The 25850-nt window shown below is 40.9% G+C and overlaps 1 protein-coding gene and 2 long non-coding RNA genes across 3 annotated transcripts in view; 2 read left to right on the top strand and 1 right to left on the bottom strand.

Moving 5' to 3' along the window:
- xkr6b (XK, Kell blood group complex subunit-related family, member 6b) overlaps window positions 1-25850 on the top strand; it is a 77602-nt gene that overhangs the window by 12023 nt on the left and 39729 nt on the right. The gene's annotated exons all lie outside the window — the stretch shown is intronic.
- LOC308397238 lies at window positions 6459-8407 on the top strand. The gene is made up of 2 exons (XR_013971708.1): window positions 6459-6574; window positions 8161-8407. It is a non-coding gene; the product is annotated as an uncharacterized lncRNA (long non-coding RNA).
- LOC308397237 lies at window positions 6665-7633 on the bottom strand. The gene is made up of 2 exons (XR_013971707.1): window positions 7244-7633; window positions 6665-7157 (listed from the first exon to the last, which is right to left on the bottom strand). It is a non-coding gene; the product is annotated as an uncharacterized lncRNA (long non-coding RNA).

Raw genomic sequence — 25850 nt, 5'->3', positions numbered from 1 at the left:
ACAGCCCCGTTAGTTCTCATGCTCTCTCAGTGTCACACTTGCAGTGTTTCACACTCTTCTCTTCTCATTCTCATATTTGCATGGTGATACCCTGCTTAGTGAGTTGTTACACTCACTGAGAAATTGGGAATGTGACGATAGAAAGTCAAAAAGCGCGCACGCACTTTAAAAAACCCCCAAAACAACGTGATGTTGTGCGGAGCGTGCACGCCGTCTCAGCTAGCTATGCCTGGATTTACCCTCTGAGACAGTTTTATCTAGTCTTTTGCTGAGGTACTGTAACACTTCCCTCATTCTGGCTTTCTTGCAAACAGACGCTCATGAAAGCGATCCTTTTCTCCAGATCCCAACAAGGAACCAAAAAAGGGCACATTTCTTTACAGTATGTGTAAACCCACATGCTTGAATTCATCTTGGGCTTTCACGCATGACATTTACTGTAAGAAAAACATCTGTTCTGTCCTACATAATGTTAGTGGCCTGCTCGTATTTAGAACAGCCTGTATTCAGGCCTCTTGCTCAGTAGTCCATCGCTGTCCTTCTTGTGTCCTTCTTTTCTTCTTTATGATTGCGGCTGGATGGATTTTTCCTTTATTCTGGTGGCTGTGGTGAGGCAGAAGAGCTAAATTGGGTTCTTGTGGAGGGCTGAGAGCATCATAGGAGAGAGGTCATCTGCTCAAGAGACCAACAGTGATCAGTTAGATGTCATACATCACCACCACTTCAGGACTAGCAGGGAAGGGGGTTCATTAAAAGTGCATTTCATATGTTGGGACTATTTTCTCTGTTTACCAGTCATTTTTTCTCTCTCTCTCTCTCTCCTCTGACTCTTGCCCCTCCTCATATCCTTCTGTCTTTGTTTCTATTTGTGTCTGCTCTTTGCACTTCCTGCTTCCCCTCCCACTCTTCGCCTTCATCCCTCTGTTTTTCAGCTCTTATCTCATGTCTGTTTGTCCTCAGAGCAAATTACATATTAACAGGAGTCTGAATGCTTTGTGCTCAGCAGGCCATTTAAATGCATTGTGGTCAATATGCCTGGCAGCAAAAGCAGCAATGCCCAAACAAGTTCCTATAGATCGAAACGGTTGCCTTTGCAAAGGTTTTTTAAGAACTGTAGAATATGCAGACTTTTCCCTTTTTCTGCAACAAAAGCAGCAAGACTGACTTTATACTTAAGTCGGCTCTTACTCATATCTAAATCTGTTTGTTTCCAGCTACGTGTGCAAACGTGTGAACAGGGATACATGCATAGGCGGCGTGAATGTTCTTTTGCCTTATGTTTCGATGAGTGTTCAGAAGCACTCGGCTCATCTCATATGGTATAGTGTAAAACATCAGATTATATGCTGTGAAGTTTTGCTCTGCGGCAGCACAACAACACTTCTTATGTCAGATTCAGACCTATATGAAAAAAGAAAACATAAATCCAAAGGTTCTGAGAGAAGAACGACAGAAAGGGAAATACGTAAGACGACAGACATCGCACAAAATAAAAGTTAAGCTATATATGTGCGCACCGGGTTGATTCTTTGCAGTGTTTGTAGTCAAGATGACTGAGCAGTCTGAGCGCTGAATTCAGGTCAATTTCCCCCAGAGACAAGGGTTTCAATGCCACTTCTTAGGAACATACATACACATACACTTGTGTACAGTTTAATATATATATAGTATTATGAACATGGAATTCTAGTATATAAGGAATAATTATATACAGTATGGACATGGATTATGGGCCCAATATGTCAGTGAACATTGCTCCATTTGGTTCTTCCCCTGCAGTGTTTTGAGGATGAAATGGAGTCAGTGAGATATTTTCAGCCGCCGTAACTGAGTGGATTAGTCCACTATTCCTTGAAGGGACATAACAGTGTAAAACTGCCACTGTGACTCCCCTGCCTCTATACGGATTACAGGTTCAGAAGAAACAACAAGAAGCGTGCTATGAACATCTCATATGCAGTATATCCTATACAATACTGTCCAAGAGATTTAGATGGAGACGTTTCAGATGGAACACGTGTGATTGCTCCCAAATGTGTTCATTCAGCACACGAATGCACCCGCAAACATACAGTCACAATCTGAGTGAGTAGCAACAAGAAGAACAGGGAGTTGCACAGCAATTGCTTTGGTTCTGGCCTTGATTTTAACTTTACAGTCATATTTTGCAGAGGAGCCTTGACAAGTCCATCCAAGTGCCCAAAAAATATACCTGCAAAGATTCTTGAAGAATGTGTGCAAGTATTAAAAGGTGTTAGATTCTGATATATTTTGGCATTTGGTTTCTGCTTAATCAGCAGATTACCAAGAATCTGATGTGAGGGCACACAAATGGATGCTTTGTTCATCTCTCTGCAGCTTTGGTGCTTGCAACATGTTTATCTTTTTATTTATATCAAGAAACTTTCATGCAGCACATTTCCACCAAGGTGTTACGTCCTTTCTTGTGTTTGGTGTACAACCAGGTGTAATAAAATCCATCCAAGAAGGAGTTTTAGCAAACTGTCAATTTCTGGATGGCATGAAAATATTACACACCAACCATTTTTTTTCTTTTCTTTTCTTTTCTTTTTTTTTTTTTTAGAAATTCAGCAATCCAAGCCATATGGCCAATTTACACATTTTTAACCTTGATGAGCAGTGACGAGCAAACACATTTCCAAATGCTCCACGTCTTTATGGTTGCCATTTTCACCCTGAAAATTGTTAGCAACCCCACTTTCTGTTTGCCTTCCCTCACATTTTGCAGTAAATGGATTTATGCTCTGTGGATTTTTATGTAGAACGCGCCAAGATTAGCAGGACGTTTAATCATGGAGCCTTTTGAAATAAGCTTAACATTTATCCGAGTGCAAGGCTGGGAAAAAAAAATAGCATGGGAATTCTTTTTCGTCTGCTCTCAGGAGAAAAGTCCTTGGGAATGGAGAAAAAAAGAAAAAAGAAAAATCAAGCAACGCTATCAAATATGTGGGTGTCTTTTTATTGATTTATTCGAGACTATTTTGATGCAGAATTTCTGTGGAAGACTTTGAGGCTTTTCCCACACTATTTTCATCCAAGCGAGAGAAGGTTGCTTATTTGATCATTTATTTTTGTCCACTTTGGCATTTTCCCTCTCACTGCCACAAGAGATTGCTGACTGGGTTTTGTCTTTTTGGGCAAGGCTGAGCTTTCCGCTCCACTCTCTCTCACACACACACAAACTTCCCCAGTGGGCACAAAGCTCTCTTTTGAAGACGAGTCAGTGTAACAAAACATGGAGCAATATAGATAGTAGTAGAGCATTTCAAATATGTTTTCACAGATAATCGCGTTTTCATACCTGATTTTCTCAAACGCTTTACTTGAAAACCTCTCAAAGTGGTGTCTGTGAACCTGTGTGTTACTAAAAACAAAATGCTCTCCTATTATTACCGTAAAACCGTGTCATGTAGAAACTTATTATGATTTATGAACATATTTTTATCTTACTCATGTAGAACAGTGACACAAACAATACTACTTTAAACATAAGTTGTACATTAATTTAGCTCATGATTTAAATTAAATATAGCATTAGCTGTTAGTTATCTATATTTACTATTAATGCAATATTTAGTTACATGTAATTCATTCATCACTTTTAAATTATTAATTTTAAATAACAATTTTCTTGAGCTGGTTCTTTCTGACTGAATAACAAAACATTTTTAATCTTTGCATTTGCAGTTTGGTTTATTAAGATCAAAATCACACATACCTGGAGACTAGCTGGTGCCCCCCTGGCTACCATGGGTCACTAAGGGAAAAATGGTTGGTGGCTGGTCGCTGGCAAATGGACGGTGACATTGGTCATAATTGCACACACAACCTCCTTGCGATTGCTTTGGTCACTATCAGAAAGTGTGAAAAGTACAATGTAAACTGTGAATGGAGACTGTTCTCCTTAAAAGTAAATGTTATACTTACCATCTTGATGGATGCTCAATCATCCAGGTAAGTAAATCTCCAAAACTTGATTCTGTTTATCTGGACGTAGCGTTTTCAGTGGGAGAAACGTTTTGTCACTCATCCAAGTGACTTCTTCAGTCTCAGTGGTTGTTGATCAATGGTCATGAGAATTTGCATAATTATGATTAAGGAATTGACCTCCCAGCCCATTGTTCCTTCAGTGGGCTGGTTTCAGTCATTATGCAAATATACTGTTTATAATATTGAGGAAACCTGCAGTCAGCTGAAACTGAAGAAGTCACCTGGATGAGTGACGAGACGTTTCTCCCACTGAAAACGCTACGTCCAGATGAACAGAATGAACTTTTGGAGAGTTATCCTTACCACTGCAACCAACACATTTTAAAAGCCACAGCTCTTTTTTGAAGGAGAATCTCTGTTTTTGGAGGAGTCACAGTTTATACTTTGCACTCAGCGAGTAGTGGGCCACAGCTTGCAGATGCGATGGCATCTTTCATGCAAACTGCCAGCAACCATGGTATTCAGTGGACGAAGCAAGGGAGGTTTTTGGTGCAGCATCCTCTTTGCAACTGATTTCACGCAGTAATTGGCAGCAACCGCTCGCCAACCAGTTGGGGAATACACACTTTTGTGAGTTTTCAATTTTCTAGGCCTGCATGATTGAGGCCTAACGTGCACATACACGTCCCATGACATGGAAAACATTTTGAAATATTAGCAGACATTTAAGACAACTTGCAGTTACATCATTGTATTACTGTCATGAAATGTGAAGAGGACTGAAGTGCAGCTTGCAAACAAACTAACGAATCCTTCAACTAACAAGAGCAAAGACGCCCCAAAGTCTAAAATATACATACATCCAAAAAAAGGAAGCACACAGCTGATACCGGGGAAAGACAAAAGTCCAAATAATACACGACTTGGAAAAAAAATGACAAGGCAAAAATCCAGGCAAACAGAATGATGAATTTAGTAAGAAACATCAGAGGAAATTCAACAGTGGGATCTGACAAACAGAGAGAAGGTGAAAAAATAATTAAAAACTAGTTTCGGGAGAGTTTCAAAGGAAGGAAATAAAATTACCATAAGACAAGAAGGAAAACTATCCTACAAAGTACAATAGGAAAAAGCAAAATGAAAAGATAACCAACACTGAAGATTAACCTAAACATTATTACAGACAGGGTAGCATTGAAGGCTCACCAACCCATTTGCTGCAAGGCTATTTTAAAGGCCTGAGTTTGATTTTACTTGGGTCATTTGCTTCTTCTCCTGCTCTTCTACTCTTACTCCCACTTTTCCTGTGCACTCCTGAAGCCTGTCCTATCATAATAAAAGCTAAAAATCCCCATAAAGTATGAAAAAAAGCACAAAAGGTGAAAGCAAATGAACGAGACAGAGGAAACACTGAAAGTGAAGGTTAGACTATTAAAAAGAATGAGACCAGAAGAATTTAACAAGATCTAAGGCTTGGAATCTAAACTTTGTCATGAAATGGAAATAAAAACTGAAATGAAGCTAAATATGACCATAATAATTGACTCAAAACAGGAAATCAAACTAACCAATAATAGACAAGAACCCAAATTTCAAAAGCCACACCAAGCTCTTGGATCATGAAAATTACATCAGACTGTATTTGATTACCAACTGAGAAGGAGGCCACCATGCCCAGGGATATCCTTTGCTATTCACCCAATGTCAGCAGGGATTGGTTCCAGCCTCCCCATCCGCACTCAAGGGTAAGAGGATGTATGTATAGCACTGCACAGCTACCAATGACAACTTGTAATAGGTCTTCTGAGAGGTTTTGCACGGTATAAATCTACACTTTTACCTATAATTATATTACATTTTTATACCAAGCCAAATGCTGTTAATGCTGTACAGTGAGTTTGACACTTCAGATGACTTTGTGTGTTTGCGTGTTTGTGTGCATGCGTGCGCACATTCTGGCTTGTGTTGTTGTGTGTTTCGCACCTGGATGTGGACTGTTGATGACGATTTGATGTGTCAGGTTTCATTTACACCTGTCCTTGCCAGAGACACTGTGAAATTAACTGAGCCAAAACACAAAGTTGCCTAAGGTTTGTCCAAATGTCTAATCAGTCATTAACATGCCTTACCTCAAAGTTGCACGTCTATGTGCAACAGAGAGGAAATGAGAGGAAAGAGCAGAGCAGATTATCTGTGCTATGTGTGTACTTAAGTGTGATTGAAGGAGAGAAAGACTAAGAAGGAGACTGGAAAAAGAGAATATAGGAACATGCTACAGTACACAGCAAATTCAAAAGTGTTAAATGTTTTGGTGTTAATAGTCTTCTTGCAAAAGTAGAGTTAATTTTACTCTAAGCAGAGTCACATTCTTTTAATGTAACTCTGAGGTGTAAAATGATAGTAGTTAAAATCGAGTGTTAAAAATGAGTGTTTCTCTGTCAAATCTTGAGGTGTTACAATGGAAACATTAACTCTTGACCTCTTAACTCTGAACTCCTAGAGGGGCTATGACACCAATAGAGTGAATTCACAGACTCCGCCCCCAGCACGGCTCCAATCGAAGCTGAAGTGAAGCCGTTTCAGAACATTTTGCTCTACATATTTGAGTTGTTTGCCATGCTTGGTAAGTCATTTTTTCAAAGATTGTTTCAATTATTATTATGAGCTTTTACTTCTGTGGCTCTTTGGAGTTGAGACAAAGCTGTGTGAAAGGTAGTGATGGGCAGATGAAGCCCCATGAAGCACTGAAGCTTTTCATCCAATTGGTTCACCCCAACGCGAAGCTTCATGAAGCTTCATTTGCTCTAGCAGGACACCTACTGGACGTAAAAATAATAGCTGGTATGAATTTGAAGAGTGTGGCATTTTGCACACAGCCTGTAAATGTCAACAACAAAAGGAGTGTGTAAAACATCTATATTGTAGTGATGCAGTATACTGTGTATATTTATGCTGGCAGTATGGAAAGACAATAAAAACAAAGCACAAATTTAAATATCACACACGTCACTTATTGCATTGTATGATATTGTTATATCATTTAGTAACATTACAGCATGCTATAGTATCATGGCATTTGATGGCTCACCTGGTCTTGCTCCACAATCGGTGTTCCCCTTATTCTCATGCATAGCTCTGTAGTGCCTAAGCATGGATGAGGTGTTGTTGTTATATCCCAGCTCCCTGGCACATAGCAAACACCTCACCTTGTACAAAAGTACAGACAGCCTAACATAGGTTTTATTGCACCATCAGTATTATGAAAATCCATCTTCTGTGGAAATTCACATACCTTGTTGGGAGGAATAAGATCAAAATGTTCCCACACAGGGGAGGACATCCTCCTCTTCTTAGCTGGCTCCATTCTCTCCTGACTTTCTCTCCTCACTCTCATAAACCTCCAAACTGTCTCCAAACTCTCACTAACCGCAACTCTTCATCAAACACCCACATTTTGAATGAAGTCTGAGGGGTTTATATCGCTCTCATAGCTCGCGGAAAAAATTCGAACCGCTTCATGAACCAGTCACGTGGTACAGCCGGGCAGCGAGGCTTCGGACGTCATCATTTTCAGCTCCTCCCATAAATGAAGCAAGCCTCGATACGCGCTTCGCGGAAACGCCCCCTCATTACTCGACACACGCTCCGAAGCCTCGATACAGAACGTCCCATCACTAGTGAAAGGCATTAGCCATGTTGCTCGGTGATAGCATAATATTCTGTTTTAGCTAGCTGAAAGGTATTGTTTGCGGGCAAATACCACAGCCTTGAAAAAAAGCTTGCATGTGAATTTTCAGTCAAACTTTTGGTCAAATACACCTAAAACAATGTCTAGAATGTGAAATGTTGGTATAATGGTGCTACTTGAAGCCTGAAAACGATCGCCCATAAAAAATAAATAAATAAATAAAATTAAAAAAAAAACACGAGCAAACAGCAGTAGCAGAAGTCCTGACTGGATTCTACATTAGCATAGATCCCTCCAGAGTTTTGTGCACACGGTTTAGGTAAAAATGAAAAAGGTTGAGGTTTTACATTTAGTTCAGTATTACCTGTTGCCTGTGTCCTTGTCTTTTGTGAAAATACTTTACACAAGTAATGGCTCAAAGAGGATTCCTTTTTCTTTTTTTTTTACTGTGCTGCAATTGTTTACTGGATTATTTGTGCCAATAATTAGTGTCAACTAATTTTTATTCAATCTCCGCACAGGATATGCTTGTGAAGATGGAATATGGGGAGAGCAGAAGTGCATTGAAGTTCCACAAAGGGATGAATGAAGGACATGCATATTGTATTGAAGAAATAAGTGATGAGAATGCTGTTATTTGCATTTACCATGTCAGACCTTTTGATAAACAAAATTCTAATGAAGTGAGAACATGTATACTGTTACATCTTTCAGAAAATGTTTTGAAATTGTGGTGCACAGTTCAGAATAAATGTTTTTCAAAAACCATTGCATCTTTTTAGTAAATGTTTATTTCCAAAAGAAATTTCTAGAAGTTCAGAACAGTAAAATTCCCGCTTTTTAGAATGAATTAGAAGATAACTCTTACGTAGTTAAACTAAAATACTCTTTGAGAGTTAATATATAAACTCTTAACACCAAGTGTTAAATTATCAACTCCAGACAGATTTGGTGTTTAACACTAAATCAGAGTTAACGTACAGACTCTCCAAAAAGAGTTAAATTAACACTCTCTGGTGTGGACCCATATAGACACTTTAATAGTGTTGAAATCAAATCCGACAGTGTTAATTTGGACATGCTGGATTTGCTGTGTAGACACTGATTATGAGATTGTAAAAATGCTCTGCCTGCTGAGGGAGATTTCCCAAACTCATTTGTTCTTTAGTGAGAATTATTAAATAGATCATCTGGCAGTACAGTAATAATGCAATTAATTATTCACTGCTGAATCCCCAGTACAGTTTTAATTAGCTCTTTGCACAGCATCTGCCCATCAGAATTATAAAAAAACAAAAAAAAGTGACACTTCCCACTAAACATTGGGTGTCAGATAGACGTGAAGATAGGGCTGCTCGATTATGGCAAAAATGATAATCACGATTATTTTCACTGAAATTGAGATCACGATTATTTGACAATATTTATTTAACCCTTTAAGACCTACTATAGAACCAAGTCCACCAGAGCTTATATTATTATTTTTTTTTACATGCTGTAGTGCCATTTGTGGGAGCATTTCAAGTTGCTATACATCAATACAACTGTTATAGCCCATATTTTAATAATATGTATGCATTAAGTCCATAGTAACTACATAAATTGCAAAAAAGTGCAATAAACTACAAAAAAAATTGAAAATCGCTTTTGTTTTGTTTACATATATTTCTACTTGGAGAAATTTAAGAGGCTTATCCCTCAAAACTTTAAATACAATAAAGTTGCAAAAAATAGTTTACAACAACAGGAAATTTATTTTGAGTGTCTTCATAGTTTTATTTTGGAGATACAGCAATTTTGATATACTGCAGGAAAAACAAAAAACAATCCTATGATGCAAATTTGCAAAGAAAACAGCAGGTGCATCATTTCACTGTGGGAAGTGTTACGAACAGCTGATAGGAACGGCAAAGCGTGTTTCTGGAATATTATGTTTTTGTTCCTGCAAGTGCTTTTTATGCAATTTTTGCAAAGCTATTTGTGGAACAAAACCGTGACCGAGGACAAGCTGATGGCATCAGATGTAAGTACAACTCCTCCGGTTTCATATGCAAAACAAATTATTGCGCTAGCTTACACGGTTCAGGTTCTACAGGGATTTAAAAATAGTTACGCAAAACGGAGCGTGCTGCTCTGACCGGCTTTAAAGGGTTAACGATGACTTTAAAAAAATAATATAAAATAGTGTGCAACACCACTGAAGTTTTTTTTTTTAAACTCTCTTTTCAACCAACGGCAGTCACTCTCCAAATAACTTCTGCTTAGCTTTCCGAGCTTCCCTCGGGTCCTCTTAATCAGCGGTCTCCAACCTTTTTTGCGCCACGGACCAGTTTATGCCCGACAATATTTTCACGGACCGGCCTTTAAGGTGTCGCGGATAAATTAGGGAGGGGCTAATAATCGGCTCCGTCATTTTTAATGATCGTTGAAAGCCCAGATCGTAATCGTGATTAAAATTCGATTAATTGAGCAGCCCTACGTGAAGATCTTGACAATATTAGGTCTGTCGGTCCATGACCAAATCTGGACATCTATATGACGTCCAGACTAGGTCCAGAATTTGGACACCGAACAGCGACCCAAGCTGGACATGAATACGACGGGGTTTTCTGGACATCATGTGGACATCTATGACAGGTGCAGGAAATTTACATGAGCAATACATGTAATAGATTTTTATTTACAAATATCAACATTGTTATCAACATGATACATGAATACAGATTATTTAAAAACAAACAGAATTTATTGCGTGTTAACCTACTGATTTATTCAAGCATTATAACGACATCTAAAATGAGTCATTTTTGACATTTTTGTTTGAGTTGTTTTTTAAGTTTGACATTAAAAAGACATCCATAGCGACCACGTTTGGACTATAAATAGCCTGTACATGGAGGTCCTACAGACACGAACACTAGACGTTCAGTAGATATTGAAAAAAAAGACACCTGGTGTTACAAAACAACCTCTTCAGTGGACCAGAATTCTACATCCATGTGACAAAGTAGGTGAGAAGACCATTTGTCTATATTCTTAGTTAACATTCTTGTTTTGATTTAACCATATTTCACATGTAATCTGCAATAGGCAAACATCTACTATCCCGGGTTTGTTTATGTTTTGCACTTTTACAGATTATATAATATAACATTTTGGTTTAAATCAATTCATACAAGTTTGTTAAGTTAACATGTTATTTATTTCAACTGTTAATTTGTATTGTTTAGAACTTACCTTACCTACCTGTCTTCCAGAAACAAAAGGAGGAAATGTAGTTTTACTTCCTGCTTTATACCTTCTGGGTTCATCTGAGGTCACAGGAAGAGACCAAGTGCAGAAGGGGAAGAACTCTTATAATTTAATAAAGTTGATTTTAGAGGGTTTATGAAGAAATAGATTTATTGTTGTAATATGTATTGATTACACCGCAGAGTTTATGTTGCCAGTAAAGAGGAGTAGTAGAGGTTTGAACATAATCATGTTCATCTTACCTACATACTGAATGGAATAGTCCAGAGGAGAAATTGTTTGGTTAAGTGGACTATTTAAGCAGAAGAACTCAGGTGTTTCGAGAGAGAAAGGTTCAGGTCAATGTAGCTGTGTGCAGTTTGGCCTTAATTTCCGTTGATTTAAGTTCAGTTATGTTTATTTGAACTGAGTTAATAATTATAGAGTTGAGTTTCTTATTTGTTTCTTTGTAAATATTGTTTGGTTCACAAAATGGTGAATAAATCACTTGCTACACTGGACAGCATCAGTCTCCTGCACTTCTTTGACCGCTTAAGTCGAGTCCTACCACAATCCAAAAATGACATATAAAATACATTGGCGCAGTGGGTTCACTTAACCAGAGTTAGGAGAGTTGGAGAACTTTTCATAGTGTTGTTGTTGGAGAACACTATGAAAAGTCTATCCATCCATCTATTTTCTTATCCAAGGATGGGTTGTGGGGGGAGAATCCTAAAGACAGAAACCCAGACCTCCAGCTCCCCAGCTACCTAAATTAATCTTATCTGGGGTAGGAGTCATCCTAGTCAGATCACCGAACCACCTGCAGTGGCTCCTTTCAAAGTGGAGTAGTAGCGGTTCTGCTCCGAGCCCCTCTCAAATGACGGAACTCCTCGCTCTATCACTAAAGGAGAGGCCACTCTTCAGAGAAAAGCTTTTTTTCTGCTGTTTGTATCCACAATTTCATTCTTTCAGTCTCTACCCACAGTTTGTGGCCATAGGTGAGGGTGGGAATGTAGGTTGACCGCTAAATCAAAAGCTTTACATTTATGCTCAGCTCCCTCTGCACCACAACAGGCCAGTGCCATATCCACATCACTGCATTACCCTATCCGTCTGTCAATCTCCCTCTCCTGTCTTTTCCTTTTGTTTAATTTTTAGAAATGGTCTTGAACAATAAGTTTTTCTTTGGACACTGGCTGGTTGTCACTCATTTTCAGTCCAGTCCTTGTACCCGAACATTTTCAGAGAAATGTTCTTTTGTTTTTAAACCACTCAACACTGACATATGAATCATTTAAGCGTTCAATAAGGCATCTAACGCAAGGGATGATCCAGTGTTGTATCCACACATAATCGATAACTTAGCAAATAACTAATTTTAAATGGTATCTTTAAAAGCTGTGTTACTAACAGCCTGTCACAAAAACACATGATTTGCTCTCATTCCTGTAGTTGAATCTGCTTACATCTACCCTTCAATTAAAAAAATGAATGCAACTCTGGATGGAAATAAATGTTCTGACATAGCATGTGCTTACTGAAGTAATGCCACAGTGAATGTGTGTCATCATCAAAGCTAAAGGTAGCCCAATGAAATATTCGAGAATGTGACTGTGTTTTGGTCGGGCAGTTTGAATGATATTTGTGCTTTCTTATTAGTTTGTATGAAAGTTTCTACATGAAAAGAAAAGGAATCTGTATTTAGGTGAAAATATATAAACAAAATTATTTACTCAATGTAGTGAAAGATGATAAAGATTCTGTTGCCGAGATATCAGCTGACAGTAATGAAAAATTTAAATTATTTACTGTAACGTGGCCATATAACATAGGTTATTACAAAGGTTTGCTTAGGGTAAGTGGAAATTGTGACTAAAGCAAATGAACATAAAGAACAATTTTTGAGAACCCATCAATTCATCTGCCTTGTGAAGTTTCCCTCTGTACATTTTTTCTTTTACTATCTAGATGCCTTGTAGCCAGAGAGCTAAAATGTAGATGCGTGTATTGAGAACTGTTAATTAGGTAATGCCCTGCTGCAAACTGTGACCTAGATTCATAGCAGAGCCCTACACTGACCAGTCAGACCGGCGCTGCCGTACAGTGGCAGTGCTCTGTTTTCATTAAAAGCACACTCAGCTTCAACCATGCGTAGAAAAATGAAGAACAAAAAGCACAAACCCTCTCTTGCTCACTCTGTGTCTCTTCTTCTCTCTGCCTGTATGTTTCAACAAAATGTGCTCAATAAGAGAAAATGGATTTGAAGTATTTATTTGGGTATGAAATTCCACTCCGATTTCACTCTATCATGAGACAAAATATTCATAAAGCATTGGCCATATAAAAAAGGAACAAAAGAGAGGTTTGTAGTGAATTTAGATGTTGAAATAAGAAGTGGAGGAAAGCCTATATTTGGCTGAAAGATCCGAAAGCCACTTAGAAAGGGGAGGTTAGCAATACTTATTCAAGTCAGATGGAGCATACACTTTTTCAGCTATCATGATCCTGTCATTCTGTCTTTCAGACCTATTGAGCAACCCAGTACCTCCACATAACAAGGTCACCTCCAAGATGTTAAGGCAGATTAATTTTAATGCCTCTGAGGATACCAATGAAAAATAGCTTACTTAAAAAAAACAAAAAACAAAAAACACAAGTCATCTGTCACCCACCTACTGTCTCTATCTATCCAGCATTTCAATGCAGAAATGTTTGGCTTGCACTGTCTCAATTTTGATTTATTATTTTGAAATTAGCATGATGTTGCAGTAAGTTTTGTGCATTTTTCCTGTTTACCATAACTATCACATCAAGCTACCGTAATGCTTCAGGGGATCTTTGAGAGGCATTTCATGGTATGATTTCAGTCCTCTTGTCCCCTTAGACAGAAGAAACACCAAAAAACATTATAAAGTTTGTTCAGAGTGAGCAACCACATTTATTGTGTGATCAAACATGTCTACCCTGGTGGGAGTGGTCTTTCATAGGACGATAGCGTCTCCATCCTTAGGGCACCACATAAAGGAATATCTTTTAAAAAATGGTCTCTAGTAGAGTTTCAAAGACTTGTAGATTCAGTGATAGATAATCTGAAGAAGTTCTGATGGTATGTGGTAGATCAACACCTTATGAAGATACTTTTTATTGTATTTTTCCAAAGTTGTCGCCCATCGGCAGTGTTGAGTAGCGATACTTTTGAAAGTATCTTGTCATATTACTTTAATGATTATAACCCCTCTCCGTGAATCGCTACCTTATCGTGGTGGAGGGGTTTGTGTGTCCCAGGGACCCCAGGGGCTATGTTGTCTGGGGGATTTTGCTCCCTGGTAGGGTCTCCCATGGCAAATTGGTCCTGGGTGAGGGACCAGACAAAGAGCGATTCAGAAGACCCTTATGAAGAAAACATCGAGGGAACAGTTTATCCTGCCCGGGATAGGGTTACCAGGGCCCCGCCCTGGAGCCAGGCCCGGGGAGGGTGCCCGAGGGCGAGCGTCTGGTGGCCAGGCCTTAGTCCATGGGGCCCGGCCAGGCACAGCCCGAAAAGGGGACATGGGCCCATCCTCCCGCAGGCCCACCACCCGCAGGAGGCGCCATAGGGGTCGGGTGCATTGTGTGCCGGGCGGCGGCCAGGAGTGGAGGCCCTGGCGGACTGATCCCCGGCTGCCAAGACTGGCAATTGGGACATGGAATGTCACCTCTCTGGTGGGAAAGGAGCCTGAGTTAGTGCGTGAGGTTGAGAGGTACCGGCTAGATATAGTCGGGCTCACCTCTACGCATGGCTTGGGCTCTGGAACCAGTCTCCTGGAGAGGGGCTGGACTCTGTCTCAGTCTGGAGTTGCCCCTGGTGAGAGGCGGCGGGCTGGGTTTTTCCCGGTGGATGAGAGGGTTTGTTGACTGCGCCTTAGGGTCGGGGAACGGGTCCTGACTGTCATCTGCGCTTATGCACCGAGTGGCAGTTCAGAGTACCCAGCCTTCTTAGAGTCCCTGGGTGGGGTGCTGGAAGGTGCTCCACCTGGAGACTGGGGACATTGAGTCCGAATGGACCATGTTCAGCATCTCCATTGCCGAAGCTGCTGCATTGAGCTGTAGCCGCAAGGTGGATGGTGCCTGCCGTGGTGGTAATCCCCGAACCATATGGTGGACAACAGAGGTGAGGGGAGCCACCAGGCTGAAGAAGGAGTCCTGTCGGGCTTGGTTAGCCTGTGGGACTCCAGAGGCAGCCGACAGGTATCGACAGGCCAAGCAGAATGCGGCTCGGGCAGTGGCTGAAGCAAAAACTCGGGTGTGGGAGGAGTTCGGAGAGGCCATGGAAAAAGACTTTCGGACTGCCTCGAAGAGATTCTGGCAAACTGTCAGGCGTCTCAGGAGGGGAAAGCGGTGCTCTACCTACACTGTGTATAGTGCTGGCGGAGCACTGCTGACTTCGACTGAGGAAATTGTCAGGTGGTGGAAGGAATATTTCGAGGACCTCCTTAATCCCACTGACACGTCTTCCGAGGAGGAAGCAGAGTCTTGGGATGAGGGGAATGACCCGCCAATTTCCGGAGGCGAGGTCACTGAGGCAGCTAAACAACTCCTTGGTGGCAGAGCCCCTGGTGTTGAATGAGGTCCGCCCCGAGTTCCTGAAGGCTCTGGACGTTGTAGGGCTGTCCTGGTTGACACGCCTCTACAATGTTGCATGGAGATCAGGGGCAGTACCCCTGGACTGGCAGACCGGGGTGGTGGTCCCCATCTTTAAGAAGGGGGACCGGAGGGTGTGTTCCAACTACAGGGGGATCACACTCCTCAGCATCCCTGGGAAAGTCTATGCCAGGGTGCTGGAAAGGAGAGTTCGTTCGCTAGTCGAACCTTGGCTACAGGAGGAACAATGCGGTTTTCGTCCTGGTCGCGGAACACTGGACCAGCTCTTTATCCTCTCAAGGATACTTGAGGGTGCATGGGAGTTTGCCCAACCAGTCTACATGTGTTTTGTGGACTTGGAGAAGGCATTCGACCGTGTCCCTCGGGGTGTCCTGTGGGAGGTGCTACGGGAGTATGGGGTGTCTGGCCCATTGCTACAGGCCATTCAGTCCCTATACAACCGTTGCAAGAGCTTGGTTCGCATTGCCGGCAATAAGTCGGACTCATTCCCGGTGGGTGATGGGCTCCGCCAGGGCTGTCCTTTGTCACCGATTCTGTTCATAATTTTTATGGACAGGATTTCTAGGTGTAGCAAAGTGGCGGAGGACTTTCACTTCGGTGGCCTCAGAATCTCATCTCTGCTTTTCGCGGATAATGTGGTTCTGTTGGCTTCATCGGGTGAAGGCCTCCAGCTTGCACTGGAACGGTTCACAGCCGAGTGTGAAGCAGTGGGAATGAGGATTAGCACCATTTATATTTTGCTTGCTCTTGTTGGGTTACAATTCTAGACAGCGTGTGTGAAACTTTGCCTAACAGCACAGTAGGGATGTCACGTTACCAGAAATTTAGTATTCAGTACCAAAACCAGTTGAATTACATAATTCTCAATACTAAATTCGATACTAAAAAAATGACAATCTCATCTACAGTGGGGCAAAAAAGTATTTAGTCAGCCACCGATTGTGCAAGTTCCCCCACCTAAAATGATGACAGAGGTCAGTAATTTGCACCAGAGGTACACTTCAACTGTGAGAGACAGAATGTGAAAAAAAATCCATGAATTCACATGGTAGGATTTGTAAAGAATTTATTCGTAAATCAGGGTGGAAAATAAGTATTTGGTCAATAACAAAAATACAACTCAATACTTTGTAACATAACCTTTGTTGGCAATAACAGAGGTCAAACGTTTACTATAGGTCTTTACCAGGTTTGCACACACAGTAGCTGGTATTTTGGCCCATTCCTCCATGCAGATCTTCTCGAGAGCAGTGATGTTTTGGGGCTGTCGCCGAGCAACACGGACTTTCAACTCCCGCCACAGATTTTCTATGGGGTTGAGGTCTGGAGACTGGCTAGGCCACTCCAGGACTTTCAAATGCTTCTTACGGAGCCACTCCTTTGTTGCCCGGCCGGTGTGTTTTGGATCATTGTCATGTTGGAAGACCCAGCCTCATTTCATCTTCAAAGTTCTCACTGATGGAAGGAGGTTTTGGCTCAAAATCTCACGATACATGGCCCCATTCATTCTGTCCTTAACACGGATCAGTCGTCCTGTCCCCTTGGCAGAAAAACAGCCCCATAGCATGATGTTTCCACCCCCATGCTTCACAGTAGGTATGGTGTTCTTGGGATGCAACTCAGTATTCTTCTTCCTCCAAACACGACGAGTTGAGTTTATACCAAAAAGTTCTACTTTGGTTTCATCTGACCACATGACATTCTCCCAATCCTCTGCTGTATCATCCATGTGCTCTCTGGCAAACTTCAGACGGGCCTGGACATGCACTGGCTTCAGCAGCGGAACACGTCTGGCACTGCGGGATTTGATTCCCTGCCGTTGTAGTGTGTTACTGATGGTGACCTTTGTTACTTTGGTCCCAGCTCTCTGCAGGTCATTCACCAGGTCCCCCTGTGTGGTTCTGGGATCTTTGCTCACCGTTCTCATGATCATTTTGACCCCACAGGATGAGATCTTGCGTGGAGCCCCAGATCGAGGGAGATTATCAGTGGTCTTGTATGTCTTCCATTTTCTGATGATTGCTCCCACAGTTGATTTTTTCACACCAAGCTGCTTGCCTATTGTAGATTCACTCTTCCCAGTCTGGTGCAGGTCTACAATACTTTTCCTGGTGTCCTTCGAAAGCTCTTTGGTCTTGGCCATGGCGGAGTTTGGATTCTGACTGTTTGAGGCTGTGGACAGGTGTCTTTTATACAGATGATGAGTTCAAACAGGTGCCATTCATACAGGTAACGAGTGGGGGACAGAAAAGCTTCTTACAGAAGACGTTACAGGTCTGTGAGAGCCAGAGATTTTCCTTGTTTGAGGTGACCAAATACTTATTTTCCACCCTAATTTACGAATAAATTCTTTACAAATCCTACCATGTGAATTCATGGATTTTTTTTTCACATTCTGTCTCTCACAGCTGAAGTGTACCTCTGGTGCAAATTACTGACCTCTGTCATCATTTTAGGTGGGGGAACTTGCACAATCGGTGGCTGACTAAATACTTTTTTGCCCCACTGTACTTGAATATAAACTCTATCATTAAAAACTTGATATACCAACACTTTAGCAATCCATTTATTTAAGATTATAAAATGATATCCTGTTTACAAGACACAAACTAAAATGTTAGGATGTTTGCTGAGTAGCTGACTAATACTACATTATGTTAACATTAGCCACTGCAAACAGTTCAGCCTATGGAACAAAAGTTGATTTCACAATTGCAGAGCCATCTGTCTCACAAAAAAATATAATGTCCATTTCAAGATAAAGTAAAAAGCTTTGGATGTTTTTACTGTGATTGAGTAATAGAATAATCGACTGAAATTCTTTGAAAAGTTCTGGAGGCTGATGTCACTAAATTGGAAGCATTTCCTCCATTGGTCTGAAAAACATGACAACATGGTTTGCATACTGCCTTATTAATGAAGCACATAAGGCTAGACTAGTACACTTGTTGCTGTATGCCCTTTTCCAAAGCACTTGCCACCTCAGTACATATGCTGCATGTTACCAATGGTAGCAAAGAGCAACAAGTACTGTTGCATTCTCAGAATTTTGGTATAGGGCTTTGGAGTTGACGTCACGCCGCAATGCATTGTGGGAGCGCAGCTCCATTTTCGGGGTCTACGAATCAAAACAAACACACTGTGTTGGAACGACGACGACAAGAAACACGCTTAAAAGCAGCTCAAAAGAAAACGGACGGTATAGAGACCGATTGCGTCCAGAGGCGAAGCAGCGGTACTTGAAAAAAAATAGAGTGCATCGCAAATCTGGACCCATATGAAATACGGCAGTGGAGTAAAGACCCAGACGACTTACCGCCACTGTCCTACCCCGATATCTTCACGTATCTTGTTTGTGGAGTAAGCGCTTACACAGCGAACCAGTTTCGTAATTACAAGTCACTGGAGGCGCACATCCAATTTACAAATGGCTGGGTGCAAGATTTGGCTATTTTCAAGCCGCTAAACTCTGAGTACGTCGTCATTCATACCAAAGTAAGTCAGCTGGAGTGCATCGAGTGAAATAGCCATTTTCCACCCCCCACCATAATTAATGTTATACATTTATCATTGAACTGCTAAAATATCGTTATCATATTATATGCCCATAATTGTAAAGTACATGTAAATTAACACATTGATAATCGGGTCAATTATTAACGCCAATTTGTGTCCTTCCTGTCTCATTTCATTTATTGTCTTTATATCAACCAATCAAGTCACTCCATTCTATGTTTGATCGCAATTTCTATAACTTCCGAGACCACCAACGATGATATTATTCAGCTATAAAGTGTGATGTGAACATATTTAGAACTTACCGGAATGAAAATGTCTTGAGCACACCAACTGATATCTGGAGACGTAACAGAACTGGATATCAGCTCGTCTCACGGCTGCTATCCAGGCTAGACGCCTTCGTTTGGTAATATCCGATACATGAGCTCCTTCATGTTACTTCCAGGTTGGGAAAGCATAAAAAGACAATCGAAACTTATTCCCGTGCCGGTCGTAAGATCGAACATTGCAGCCGACCACACAGCAAGTACGAACCATGGCTATGCTTTCGCTCCTTACTTAGACCCCCAAAATGGCGGATCGGGCCAAAATCCTTTCCACGCCCACCCCCGTGACATCACGCTCCAAAGCCCTATTAAATAGTAGCCTAAGCTCTGGTGACGTTTCTATTTCATAATGAGGTGCACATTTAACCACTTACAAGCTTGTTAATTTTACCTCAGCACTACAAATTGAACCGAACTAACAGCTAGCTGGTGCTGTTTTGGAGTACCACAATTACCCTCACCTCCATGCTTCATCTAAATGTTAAGTAGAATGCTTTGGCCTTATCACTTCATTAGCACAAAATAATATGAATATGGTAAGATAGTCCTCTCTTCCGTCAAACTAGCTAACGTGAGTGATACAACTATAGGATACATTTTTGCTAGTATGCAGCTGCTAACCAAGCAGTTTGAGTCTTAACGCCTTTATGCACTGGACACGTAAAATATATATGTAAATATTTTGTTTCACCTATTCTTAATGCAGCCATTCACATTGACCACGTAATTCCACATAAGCGTTTTTATTTTATTTTTCTTATGCAAATAAACAGACCTGCCTTCTCTTGAGAGATGGGCAAACCCAGTGTCATTTTTGTCACAGTGCAGTTTTTGACAAAAAAATCTTCTAATGCATGCTTTCATGCATACATTGCACAACAAGTTCGTATCCCAAAGAATTTTAATTTTGTGACACTATTTTGCAAAGCACTTGGTGTGTAATGGCCTTCAGGGAAGAAGAAAGAGTCCAAAAAAAGTATTTCGTAATTATATACTCATTACAACAAACAATCAACACGTAATGTTGCACTTTGTAATGCCATACACTCAACAATGCCCGTCTGTAGTTGAATATGCACATGTGCATAGCAGTACTATGTGCACCCTGTTGTGTCCGGTGAGGTGGAAATCATTGTGTGTTCAGAGGAATCCACCTTTTGACCTGCTGACCATGATGCTACAAAGTGCAGCCTTGTCACGGGACGACCTCGGTGACTCACCATAGCCTGAGCAGTCTGGCTAAGCGGCCCACTCTTCTCTTCCTCACCCACTGACATAAGTTCTGTCTCACTGAGCTTGTCTGCCGTCCTTCTGTTTGCTCTGCAATCTCGCATTTGTACTCCTCTCTCTCTCCTACATGCTCTTGCCGCCTTCTCTCATGAATCTGCTCACATGCGCCTCTGGTTCTTTCTCCCTCTGTCTCTCATTCCTCTGTTGCTTTTCCCAGACCTACCCTGGTGGGCCTTGGCGGGCAGCAGGCGATGACAGTTGTATTAGCAGTCGATTTCGAGGTCACTTTCGCTCAGCTCCACTGAGACTGAGTAACAGTCGCTGAGCCGCAGAGACAAAGAGGGAAGAAGCTGGAGCAAGTCGTACATGGAAAATATTGAATGACAGAAAGACAGAATGTTTGTGTATGTTTGTATGTATGTGTAATAAGGATCAAATAAAATACAAAATAGTATTTGAGGTAAAATGAGGTGAGCATATACTTTTCAAGTGCACTGAATTTGCTAAAGAAAAACAATCCTTTTGACATCAGGCTTGGATAATTTTCATGACACAATCAGTGAACTCCACCTACATATATTTATGTTTGTTTGCTGTAGTCGTTTTAGCTCAAATAAGGCAAGTGTGAGACCTAGTGCCTGTGCATGTGGGTGTAAAATCCAATGTTGAGAGCCCCGCCATCTCTTGATTGACATTTAATCACCATGGCAACAAGTGGGCTGCAAGTGACTGCTCCCCTGAGAGCTTTTAGTCACCAGGTTGCAAGAAATAAGGAAGAATTTCTGATTGAGCTCATATTCCACAGCTCCTTTTCAAGTAGACCAAACCAATATAGATGTTTACCCCCTCTCCCTTACTGTCTCCTGTCCCCCCAAACAAGCTGTTGGCCCAGTAATCAAATACAGCAGCTACAATGATTTAGACGACAATCTCCACATGCTCGTTGGATTTTGGTGGCTTTGGTTGTGGCAGCGTTTTGGGTGCTAAGCACCATCACTAATCGTTTCCTCTCTCTGCGGGATGTCGGCTTTCAGCAGCACTGTTGATTACTGGTTTTGTGGTAGATTTCAGGTTGAGGGGAAGAAAATGATGATGGTGATGCTCTCAGCCTTCCAGACAGCATTCGTCTCTGCATTGTGGTTTGCCTCTCTACGCTGTTGACTTATCCCATTGTCTCCAACTGCCTGTACCCCTGTCTTCCCCACCTGTCTCTGTCTCTGTTTTTTCTCTCTGCTCGCAGACACTTGTCCCCTAAGCTTTGCACAAGGTGTGGAATCGGTGTGAACTGTTGAGCAAGTTATATGAGAAATTGCTCCGACATTTGTGCACAGAATGCTGAAGGAAGGAGAAAGGCGAGAAAGACAGGTGGTGGGAGGAGGGGAATCCCTCAGAATCTGTAGTGCAGGAAAGTGTTTGTTTTCTAGCTTCTCAGCATCTTTCTGTCTCTGTCTCACAGACGCACACACTCCAACTCCACTTCTATTTCACATCCAGGTATAGTTGCATAAGGATGTTTAAAAAAAACTCACATAAGAGGCTAATCTAGTTACCATAGCATCCCCTTCTGTAAGCACAAAGACCCCTGCTGAGGTCCAAGTGTGGGGGCGTTTTGAGCCCTCTGCAGATGGTGTCATTCCAATGCACCACCCAGCAGGGGTCCACTCAACTTATTGAAGAGTCAGGGTCGGCAGAAATGTCACTTAGCGCTTTGCACAAGATGCTTCATCTTACTCTGCTTATTATGCTAGTTGATCAGAGGCATGTGTGTCCCACAGACCTTCTCTGTACACTGCTTATGGTTTCATATCTCCTCTGGACACTATTTCTATGTTTCGATATACTACAAAGTATGTCTTTGTAATATGCATCATACTGACTGCATATTTTTTTTTACTAATACTACGTTCATTTATATTAGTTCTGCAAGATGCATTTTTCAAACTTCTAAACCCAATGGATTCAGTTGTACAGGTCTGTGTCGTAAGGTTTACAGTTATAATTGCCAGCCTGGGAAGACCTGCTCAGAAAGGTCAGCAGAAATATTGCAAAGAGTCATAAGGCGACAAAGAAGCTGCACAGGATGTACCTGATATTTTGTCTCCAATAGTTTGCACCCCACCCCAGGTTGTAATACTAGATAATAATGCTGTTCTGGGAATTAAAAAAAGTATAAATCATAAGATTATCAAATCTACTTCTAAACAGGGGGAATTTTTGACAGGGTGAAGCAAAGCACAAACAATGAAAAGCAGTTTTTAGAGATGTAGTACTTTATAGTAGTAATATATAACATGTGTCACAGACTGTACGGACAATATTTAAACTTGAAGTCTCATGAGTCCATCACCTTCACTCATCACAATCTAGCTTGTGAATGAGAGGTGAGAGGAGTAGACCAAAAAAATGTAATCAAGAAAAGGTACTTGTAGTTAGTAACAGCAAATATCACATTCCTGTAGAATTCAAAGTAGTCATCCAAATAATGCTGGAGAGAGTAAAATGGTATCTACTCAAAAGCAAAGTAAAAGCAAAGATCTTCCTTAGTAAATAATTCAATAATTTTTCCTACTTTCATTAGTCTAATGTAAAGTAAACCTCAGGAAAGGTTTTTCTGTAGTTATGATTTACAAATGTCCTTTAAACACTTCAAGTGCAGGCAATCAGTAGATGTGAAAAGGTAACAGAAAACCACTTTTAGCCAAATGTGAAAACGGCTCAAACTCAACACTGCATATCCTTGCATCCCTATGCACCCGCCAAGTGTGAAGCAAATCTGCTAAAATGATACATAGAAAAAAACTACCACGAACACAGACACACACAGCCTGTTCCAGTTCAAAGCATGGTTGTGCACCAAATTAAGAGCGACTGCTGTAGCTGAACTAAACACTAGCTGTTGCTGATTCAGTTACAGCGCTGGCATCCATCTCTTCTTCAAAGTGCCTCACCACCAGCGTTTTAGAGTTGTTCTTCTTTAAATTTAAAATAGAGCTCTTGACAGCTGACAAAGACTTCTGAGTCAGGAATAATTTGCATTTCACTATTTTGTTCTTCTTGTGTGTTTTACACACAAATTCCAAACATTTCCATGGCACTCTAGCCATCTCAACATCTGGAGTCGACTTCTAATGTGTCATCATGAAATGAACATTTGTTTTTTTTTGTGTGAAATAACTTTTTTACAATAACGCTTGTTATAATGAAATTGTCGTTCATACATTTGGATTTTCATATTTGCATGCTCTTCTTGCCACTGGAGGTCAGACTTGCTGTCCTGGACCAATGATATTGCTGTTTGGTTAAGAGATAAATCAAAACTCAGCTGTTTTACACTTTTGAAAACCGTTTACACACACTGCTGCCATCTTGGATTGTTAACTCTGGGTTGTTGGGATGGCACCAACTTTAGGAGTAGGAAATATGACTTCAGGGGGTGTTCCATTTTAAAATTCCGAACACAGAACTTCCGACTTCAAATGGAACAAACCATCCGTCTTGATGTGTTAGTCCTTTTGATGCAGTTGTGACCTATTGCATCAGTAGGATAAGTATTTAACAAAATGGATGAAGGGTTGGATGGATGAAGAGTCCCCTTAAAATAGAATAATTTTGCAATTCCATCAGCCTCAGCCATGCCTTGCTTAACATGCCAACACAGTGTGCGGTCGAATAGTTACATTTGCTTAGCAAGATATCGAGATGAGTAAAGGGACTTGGAAAAATGCACACAACAGCCATATTAAGAGCTGGTCAAGTCCAGGTATAGGGTATTTCTTCTTTAAAAATAAAAGCCTTTGCAGTGAAATATTTTTCATTGGTGGTTCACATGTATATGTCCTGCTAGAAACAACATAATAAGAACACATAAGGTAAAGTAAGATGTGAAGTGCCTTTCAAATCTCTGCTGGCAACTAAAGTTAATTGTTAATTTTAGTAGTCTTTAAACTACTTGAACTAGGTGAATAGTGAAATATGCAATAATGTGAAGTATGCAGTTCCTATAGCATGGGTTACGTTTTTAGTTAATTCACTTACAGGGAGTACCCACTGATGAACAGGGAAAATAATACAAAAGCAGCTTTCGGTGGGAATACCCGGTGTCCTTGTAATGAATCAATGAATGTAGGTTACAAATGGGCAAAACTTGAAACAGTCATTATCAGATCTGAACTATCTGTATTGTCACATCATTGCCACACTAATGCTGTTTCAGGGTCATTTAATGAATTGGCTAACTGCAATACTAGAAAGTGTTTAATCTCTATTAAACTGGCATAACTGTACACTTAAATCAAGCGTCAGTTCCTTGGCTAAAATACCTTTGGGTTGAACGGCCTACAAACACATTGGCTTTGAGCACAGTAATATCTTATGTGGCTGCCAAAAGTAAGGAGGGGAAAGAAGCCAATGCATCACACTATGGTTAGGAAAAAAAACCTTTACATGTCTCCTATTGTTCCTCTATTCAATTTTAATTTACTATAGGTAGGATCCTCTTATGTCTGAAGAGCTAATTAATACTGATTCAGCTGTGGGAGAAAGTGCCATTGTTTATAGAAATTGGAAAATGTATGAAAGATATTCCCACAGTGACTTAAAAAAATGGCGTTACCACTGGTTATAGTAGAAGTCCAATGTTAAAAGATTCTTTAGAAAATAAGGCACAATACTAACCTAGTTCTAATCTCCTGAAATATATGTACACTAGTCAGCCACATGCCTAATACTGTGTGACCTCCAATAAACTGGCTCAGCAAAACTTGGGAAGGTACACTTGAGCAGCAGATGAATTAAGTTGTGTTATTTCTAATTTGGGACCTCAATAGATCCAATGTTTGTACCATATCTATATGGATAGACAAGGAGACTGGGATCTTGGAAATTCAGAGACCAAGTCAACTCCTTGCAGCCATGAACGGGCGTGGTCTATAGCAGCATTAAGGCTGTACAAAGGAACCGCCACATGAATGGCAGGATCAAAGCTTTGCCACCAAAACATTTTCCATATCATCAAAATGACTAAGGTGGCTTGGATTCTTCCCAAAATCCTATACTTCTGTGCTCTCTTCCCACATGCAAACAGCACATTCAGTGTCTGCATCACTGAAACCACATTCTTTCATTGTTCCATGGTCCAGTTATGATGCTTCATATGTTTCTCACATTAACAGAGCTTAGCACTCATCTTCAGTCACGAAGATCCCAGCATGCCGTGCATGCTCGGACAACTTTCTGCGGTAGACAACATTAACATTTTCAGC

This window comes from Rhamphochromis sp. 'chilingali', assembly GCF_963969265.1.
Source record: "Rhamphochromis sp. 'chilingali' genome assembly, chromosome: 5".
Classification (NCBI taxonomy): domain Eukaryota; kingdom Metazoa; phylum Chordata; class Actinopteri; order Cichliformes; family Cichlidae; genus Rhamphochromis; species Rhamphochromis sp. 'chilingali'.
This window is presented reverse-complemented; position numbering and strand designations above follow the sequence as displayed.